This window comes from Callorhinchus milii, unplaced genomic scaffold, assembly GCF_018977255.1.
Source record: "Callorhinchus milii isolate IMCB2004 unplaced genomic scaffold, IMCB_Cmil_1.0 Scaffold2, whole genome shotgun sequence".
Taxonomy (NCBI): Eukaryota; Metazoa; Chordata; class Chondrichthyes; order Chimaeriformes; family Callorhinchidae; genus Callorhinchus; species Callorhinchus milii.
In genome coordinates, this window is record NW_024704743.1 from 123,799,892 (window position 1) to 123,808,815 (window position 8,924).

Genomic DNA, 8,924 nt, shown 5'->3' on the forward strand with positions numbered 1-8,924 from the left:
AATAATGGAGCAAAACATTTGGAGTATTGTGTGCAATTAGAATAATATAATAATAATAATAATCCTTGCATTTGATATAGAGCCTTAACACGTCTTCGAGACGTCTCACAGAACCTCTTGTAAAGTGTAGTGAACTGTGTATTTTGTGGGCGAAACCCGGCAGCCAATTGCGCACAGCAGCGTCCCACAAACTGTCGTGGATTGAGTGGCCAAATTATAATTTTTTTTTGTTGTTCTGGTCTCCACACGACAGGAAGGATATAACAGCGATGGAGAGAGTACGGCGTAGCTTTATGAGGATGATACCAGGGTTACTGCTATCAGGACAGACTGGAGAGGTCGGGCCTTTTTTCCCCTGGAGATATTTAAGGGGAGATCTAATTGAGGTGTTTAAAAATTCTAGCAAGGTTTGATAATGTTAACATAAATAGGCTGATCCCACTGGCCGGGGAACCTGTAACCAGGGGACACGAGTATAAGAGAGCGGCTCAGGGAGCCAAAGGACGAGCTACTTCACACAGAGAGATAGTGAGGTTGTGGAACTCGCTGCCTGAAGCAATGGCGGAGTCAGATCAACGTAGATACATTCAAGAGGAAGCTAGACTTTCACACGAGGGAGACATGTGGGAGGGAGGAGTGGGTGAAGGCTCGTGCGGAGTATATAAACACCAGCACGGACTGGGTGGGTCGAGTGGTCTATTTCCAGGCTGTACAGTCTGCGTAAATCTCTTGTTTCTCCCCCAAACTATACAGTCATTGAACGTTACAGTATAGTTTGTGTGTCGCAGACATGAAAAGGCGCTATATCAAATGCAAGTTTTATTATTATTATTATTATTATATCTCTGTCTCTCTCTCTCACTATCTCTCCCCAGGAGTGTGGACGCACAGTGTAGAGCTTTACTGTGTCTCTAACCCTGACCTGGGAGTGTGGACAAACAACGTAGAGGAGCTTTACTCTGATCTGGGAGTGAAGACAGACAGTATAGAGGGAGCACAGTCGGAGGGGGGTGGGGGTGCCGTGGGAACGGGAGGGCATGAGGCACAGAACACTCAGAATCCGAGTGAAGGTAGAATCAGTAATAGGGAATCAGACAAACATCTGAAAAGGAAAGTATAAAAAGGCCTGCGACTGATCTCCTCGATCTCTCGCCCTCGGAGTAGGATCAAAAAGGTGTTGTTTATTTATATCGATGCCTTTGACTTGCACACGGGGGGGAGGTATCAAAGTTTGCAGACCATACAAACTCAAAGGAGAGTGAATAGCAATGAGGACGGTAGAGACTGCGAGAAGATTTAAACAGAACAGAGAAAAGGGCTGACAAGTGGCAGATGAGGTTCAATAAAAGGGAAATGCGAAGTGATTCACTTTGCTTTAAAAAATGAGGGAAAGGAGTACCTGGGGAAAGGTAAGGTCTTGCCAGGAGCTGAGGGTAGGTGGGAACTCAGGAACACGGGCCATTGAAAGTGACGTTGCACATGACAAAAGCTGCCCAGGAGGCTGATTGCTGTTGGGTTATACACTCAAAGCGGAGAGGATAAAGGTAAAGAAATAATGCTGTTCATTTTCAGCGTTGACCCACCTTTTGGCTACTGAGGGACTCAGACCAGATTTGAGAAATATCTGCGGGGCACAGAAGCAATATTTTTGTGTCTCTCTTCCAGTAACATAACATAATATTGATTCAGCTACTGTTTCATATGGGAAGGGACGCCTTAAAGCACTCGACGCTGTCAGCTGGGGCACCTGAGCTGGGGGTGGGAGGTGAGGGAGGTGCGGGGGAATGGGTGGGGAAGGGACATGATGACCGAAAGCACGGTCAAAGAGTTAGCTCCTCATGCGTCTTGAACGAGGGGAGGGAGCGAGCGAGCGAGCGAGCAAGGCAGGCGGACTCCGGGTATGGCGCTCAGAAAGGCGCAGGGGGCAAAATGGCAACGGCGGGGCAGGTGGGAGGGGGCGGGAGAACCCATAAGCAAAGTGTTTGCTGATCAAAGGGAATGGTCGGGTCGGAAGATCACAGAGATATGGTGGGAATGGGGACAGGGGGAAACTTTCCCTGTGTGTTGGCCAACAATTCCCCAAAACAATTTGGTCGCTCCACTCTATGACTGTTTGTGGGACACAACAACAACAACTTGGATTTATATAGCGTCCTCCACACCGGACGGCGTCTCAGAGCGCTTCACAGTAACGGATCCCGGGGCCGAGCCGGGGGGGGGGGGCAGCCAGGGGAGGGGGATTCGGTGGGATCCAGGGGAGGGGGGAGCCAGGGGGAGGGGGGAGCCAGGGGGAGGGGAGAGCCAGGGGGAGGGAGGGAGCCAGGGGGAGGGGGGAGCCAGGGGGAGGGGAGGGGGGAGCCAGGGGAAGGGGAGGGGGAGTGGGGAGAGTCGGGGGGAAGGGGAAGGTGACCAAACGCTCGGTCGAAAAGAAAGGTCTTCAGCAGAGACCTGAAAATAGGAAGGGAGGGAGCGAGGCGAAGGGAGTTCCAGAGCCTCGGGGCATAGTGGCTGAAGGCACGCCGCCGAGGGTGGAGCGGAGGACTCGGGGGACGAGGAGGAGGCCAGACCCGGAGGAACGAAGGCAACGGGTACTTTGCTGAGGAGAGAGGAGGTCAGAGAGGTCGGGGGGTGCAGAGGAGTGGAGGGACTTGAATACGAGGTGAGGATCTTGAAGTGGATCCTCTCTGGGACAGGAGTCAGTGCAGTCTGACCAGGACTGGGGGGGAGCGGGGAATTACAAAGATTGCAAGGATTATTATTATTATTATTATATACAATTTGTACAAGTTTACTTGTTACTTAGACTTTGCATAAGTTGTATTAAAAGTTATGGTCTCTGCCTGAAACAACTCTTAGGGGAGTTTCACTGTCTATATGATAACTTTCTAATTATGATAAAAGTCTTTGCCAAAGTCCTGGAACACATTGTTGCAGGTCAACTTGGGTCACACCTCTCCCTCCGCTCCCTCCTCGAGCCCTGCAGTCGGGTTTTCGCCCTCACTGCCCACAGCAGAGACAGCGGTTGTCAAACCCCAAACGACCTTCTCTCTATCTGTGACCAGGGCTCCCTCTGCCTTCTGGATCTCTCTGCCACGTTCGACATAGTCGACCACACCAACCGCCTCCATCGGCTCTCCTCCCTCATCTATCTTAGTGGATCGGCACTTGCATGGTTTGAGTCTACTTAACCAACCGCCTTCATTTCATTTCAGCAAATGGTATCTCCTCCCGCACCCACCCGGTCACCTGTGGGGTACCCCAGGGCTCCATCCTTGGCCTTTTCTTTTCCTCATCTATATGTTCCCTCTGAGCGATGTCATCCCCAGACACGGGGTAAACTTCCACATGTATGCGGATATCACACAAATTTACTTTGCCTCTTCCAGTACCAACTCCAGGTCCGCCAATGTTCTATCAGCTTGTCTGGCAGACATCAAGGCCTGGATGAGTGTAAACTTCCTGCAGATGAATATGAACAAGACGGAAGCCATACTCCTGGTTCCCGTCAACGTCTTCACTCCTGCGGATCTGAACTCCTCAACCTCCCTGGGCTTTCCCTCACACTCACCAAACCAGTGCGCAACCTAGGCGTCCAGTTCAACCCCTAACTGTTCTTCCTCCCCCACATCGGTCCCTGACCAGGACCACTTTCTTCCACCTCCGCCACATTGCCCGTCTCCAACCATCCTTACCCCAAATCCAGCCAAATCCCTCGTGCATGTGTTTGTCACCTACCGTTTGGATTACTCCCACACACTTCTCGCCGGTCTCCCTAGCTCCACCATTCACAAGATTCAGTTCATTCAGAACTCTGCTGCCCACATATTGACCCGGACCAAACTCAGTACCCACATCTCACCAATTCTGGCCCAGGCTCCATTGGCTCCCCATCACCGAACAAATCAACTTCACCACTTCACTCTCGTGTTCAAATCCATTCACTCTCTGGTTCCTCCCTCCCTCTCCGACCTCCTTACTCCCCAATCCACCATCCAGCGCCTCTGCTCAACCGGTACCCTCCACCCCACCATTGGCGGCCATGCTTTCAGTCCCAAAGCTCTGGAACTCTCTCCCCCAATCCCTCCGTCTTGCCCCCTCCTCCCCATTATCAAATCCTGCCTAAAGACCTTCATTTTTGATCGTGCTTACAGTCACCTCTATCCTCCCTCTCCCCCCGGCTCGGGGTCAGACTCCGCCACTGTTAAGCGCTCCAGAACACTACCCGGCATGAAGGGCGTTATATAAAGGCAAGTTGTTGCTGTTATTTACACTGGAGCAGGGAAGGAAGAAGGGGCCTGATAGAGGAGGCCACCATTATGAGGGGTTGAGAGGGTGAATGGGGAGAAGCTATTCCCACTGGTCGGGGAGTCAGTGACTGGAGGCCACAGGGATAAGATAGACATAAGAGCAAAAGGAGAGTTTAGGAGAGATTTTTCACACACGGAGTAGTTGGGATGTGGAGCACCCGACCAGTAAGCGGTGAAGACAGAGTGCCTTCCGGAAGGAAGTATACGGGGACTTGAAAGATAAGAGGGGCTCGAAGGGGTGTGAGGATAGAGCAATCTCCGCACTCTGTGAGCCGGTATGGACTCGATGGGCTGAATGGCCTCCTCCTACACTGTAGATTTCTATGTTCCTGTGTTCACATGACAGAGTGTGAGTGTGTGTGTGAGGGGGAGTGAGGGGGTGGAGGGGAGAGGCCAGGGAGTGAGAGTGACAGAGAGCTGTCACAGGGACCTTGTGTGGGAGGTTGGCCTGAAGGCTTCCCCCTGAGATGTGACAGGTCTCCTCAGCGTCTCAGGCGGGAGCTGTGATCAAAGAGCTTTTGAAGCTTCTCTCAGCTCAGGGCAGCATCTGGGCTTCTCTCCGTCAGACGCAGGACACACGGCCTGGCAGCGAGCCCAGCACACGCAGGACAGGGAGGGCGGTCTCCATTATTAATGGGCTTACTGTTTGGAGTCCTGTAGCTCAGTGGTTAGAGCCTCGCAAGCGAGAGGACCTGAGTTTGATTCCCGGGCAGGGTGAAACCTTGGGCAAGTTTCCTTACTCCACACACACGCCTGATAATAATCCCTCAAGAAAAAAAAAATAAGTTGGTCACTCAATCCACGACTGTTTGTGGGGACGCTGCTGTGTGCAATTGGCCTCCACGTTTCGCCCACAAAATACACAGTTGCTACACTTTACAGTATATTCTGTGAAGCGTTTTGAGACGTCTCGACGACGTGATCAGGTGCTGTATCAAATGCAAGGATTATTATTATTATTAATAATAACTTTGACCCAGCGCCCTTCAGTCGGGTAGCATCTCGGAGCGCTTAACAGTGGCGGAGCCTGACACCAATCAGGTGGGAGGGGTGGAGGTGACCGTAAGCATGGTCAAAGAGGAAGGTCTTCGGGCATGATCTGAAGGCAGGAAGGAGGAGGCAAGGTGGAGGGAATGAGGGAGAGAGTTCCAGAGTTTTGGAGGCGTAGTGGATGAAGGGATGGCCGTCAATGGTGAAGTGGAGGTGATGAGGGACAAGCAGGAGGTCAGAGCCAGCCCAGGGTAGGTGATGGGTGGACAAGTGGGGACTAAGCAGGTCAAAGGGGTAGGGAGGTGCCAAGAAGTGAAGTGATTTCTAGGTCCAAGTGGGGTCTCTTCGGGGCTGAACTGGCTCAAGGCGACAGAATCGAGCCCATCCTCCATGACGGTCTCTAGTCCGGTTCCTGAGCCAGGAGGGGCCACAGTATTCCGGGCACTGCTGATGACAGTTCATCGGCAAGACTTGGGAATCCTCCTACTCAACTCCTGGTAATCCTGGCTGACTATCCTCCAGATAAAATCATTCGCTTATTTCGTGGCTGTTTGACATTGCTGTAAGCAAAATGGCTGCTACATTCCCCTACAAACACACAGTGACTGTACTTGGCAGTGATTCCATGTGAAATAATTTTGAGACATTTTGACAATATAACTCTCTATCAAAGGCAAAGTTCATTCTTATCAATATCAACCAGAACATGAATTATGTGGGTTTAGTTGGTTAGACTCCAGCAGTTATCCCAACGCACACGCTGTGGGGTCCCCAAGCCTCGGCTCTTGCCAACCTGCGCCTAATACTCTCCGGAATTAGGTAAGCGGGGTACAACCCTGCAAGGAGAGAGAGAGAGAGCGTATTCTATTCCAGCGATCTGTCTCTGGGATTTCCGTGGGATACAAGGAATTCTCAGCTTGGTCTGGAGACCCTTGAGGCACGGTGATGGGTTTCCGCGCGTGGCAGAAACATGCCCACTGGGCAAAATAAAATTCCTGTCACGATGCCCTCTATACACACTACGTACCGTCACTGCCCGCACTGCCCTTCCCGTCACAGCCACACCATCACAGCAGCAAAACAGATCCCTCCAAGCCTACATCGTTCTCCGTTGTGACTCCCAAACCCCCGCACCAACCCCCAGCCCGGAGCCCGTCTTCCACAGTCACAGGACATCAACACTGAATATTCCACACACCTACTCATTAACCTTTACACAGCTCAGAGAACGCCATCTCTCTCCCGCTCTCCGTCTCTCTCGCTCTTTCTCTCTCTCACTCTCTCTCGCTCTCTCTAACTCTCCCACTTTTCATTCTCTTGCTATTTCTTGCTGTTGCTCTGTCTCGCTGTCTGTCTCCTTCTCTCTGTCTCACTCTCTGTTTCTCTCTCACTCTCGCTGTCTGTCTGTCTGTCTGTCTGTCTGTGTCTCTCTCTCTCTCATTTCACTCTCTGTCTCTCATTCTTTGTCTGTCTATCATTGTGGGTTAAAGCCCTTTCCGTGTCATGTGGGGAGCTCTGAGCTCCAGTGTAGTGCTGGGGGGAGAGTGCAGTCGCAGATGCTGTCCTCAGAAATAAATAAATGTTAAGCTGCCTGTTCAGGCGGGAGTTAAAGATCCCGCGACACTGTCGGGAAAAGAGAAGGGAGTTTCTCTCTCTCTCTCTCTCTCCCGGTGTCCTGACCGACAATCCCACAGATACAATCACTCGCTCACTTCACGGCTGTTTATTGGACGTCGCTGTAAGCAAAATGGCTGCCACCTTCACCGAGAACGACACAGTCACTACACTTTACAGCGATTCCCCCTGGAACACTTTTGAGATGTTTTGCCGATATAACACTCAATCAAATGCAAAGATAATTCTTATTAATATCAATTGGAATATTAATCAGCTATACCCACCCTATTGCTCCTCACCACACAACAGCGGGAAAGCTCGCAACAACAACAACAACAACAAGATTCCATTTATAAAGCGCCTTTCACGTCAGGAGGACATCCCAAGGCGCTGCACAGTTGGGTTATGACCCGAGCATTGGGGGGAAATGGTCAGGGTGAGGGGAGGGAAGGGAGGGAGCGAGGAGGGGGGAAATGGTCAGGGTGAGGGGAGGGAAGGGAGGAGCGAGGAGGGGGGAAATGGTCAGGGTGAGGGGAGGGAAGGGAGGGAGCGAGGAGGGGGAAGAGAGTCGAGAGGGGAGACTGAAGGCACGGTCAAAGAGAAAGGTTTTGAGACCGGCCTTGAAGGAGGAAAGGGAGGAAGCAAGGCGAAGGCACTGGGGGATGGAGTTCCAGAGCCTCGGGGCTGAGAGGCTGAAGGCCCGACCACCGATGGTAGGGCGGTTGGGGCGGGGGAGTGGAGCAGACCGGAGCCAGAGGAACGGAGGGTACGGGCAGGTAGGTAGGGGGATAGTAGGTGGAGAGGTAGGAGGGAGCGAGGCCGTGAATGGCCTTGTAGGTGAGGATGAGGATCTTGAAATCAATCCTCTAGGGGATGGGGAGCAGTGGAGGCGAGCGAGGGCGAGGGTGAGGGCGAGGGTGAGGGTGAGGGCGAGGGTGAGGGTGGGTGTGGTGTGGTCGCGGTGTCCGGTGCGGGACAGTACACGAGCTGCAGAGTTCTGAATGACCTGCAGTGTGGAGGGAGGTGCGGGAAGGCCGCGAGGAGAGAGTTCCCATAGTCCAGCCTTGAGGTGACAAAGGCGTGGACCAGGGTTTCAGCCGCGTGAGGGGTGAGGTAGTGCCGTAGTCTGGCGATGTTCCGGAGGTGATGGAAGGCGGTGCCAGTTGTGGTGCGGATGTGAGGGAGAAAGGACAGCTCAGGGTCGAACAAACCCGAGGTTCCTGATGGCTTTGAGAGGTGGAGAGTGCGGCCTTGGATGCTGATGGTGTCAGCGCCTGAGGTGCGGAGGCGCTGACGTGAGCCAATCAGGAGGGCCTCGGTTTTTCGCACGTTGAGCTGAAGAAAGTTGTCTCTCGTCCAGGACTCGATGTCGGACAGACAGCTGTCAGGACATCGGGGTTCGTGGAGTTGAGAGTAGAGGAGGAAAGGTAGAGTTGGGTGTCATCCGCATACATGTGGAAGTTAACCCATGTCTGCGGATGATGTCACCACAGGGGGAGCATATAGAGGGTGAAGAGGAGGGGACCGAGGACAGAGCCCTGAGGGACACCACATGAGACAGTACGGGGGGTGGAGGAGAAGCCATTCGTCGAGACAAAGTGAAGACGGTGAGAAAGGTACGACCTAAACCACTCAAGGACAGTGCCTTGAAGGTTGAGGTGGGAGGACAAGCGGTGGAGTAGGATAGCGTGGTCGACCGTATCGAATGCTGCCGATAGGTCGAGGAGGACGAGGAGCAGAGGGAGCCCTGGTCACAGATGGTCAGGATATCATTGGTGACCTTGACCAGGGCAGTTTCTGTGCTATGGGCAGCACCGAAACCCGACTGAAGGGGTTCGCAGGCAATGCTCCCAATGGCACACTATATGGTTCTCGCTGGTTAGACTCCACCCACACTCTGGGGCGCCCCAAGCCTCGGCTCTCGGCAACTTACACCTAATACTCCCTGGAAGCGGAAGAGAATGAACATTCTAAACATAGGGATATCCTCATGGCACACATATGTGGCAT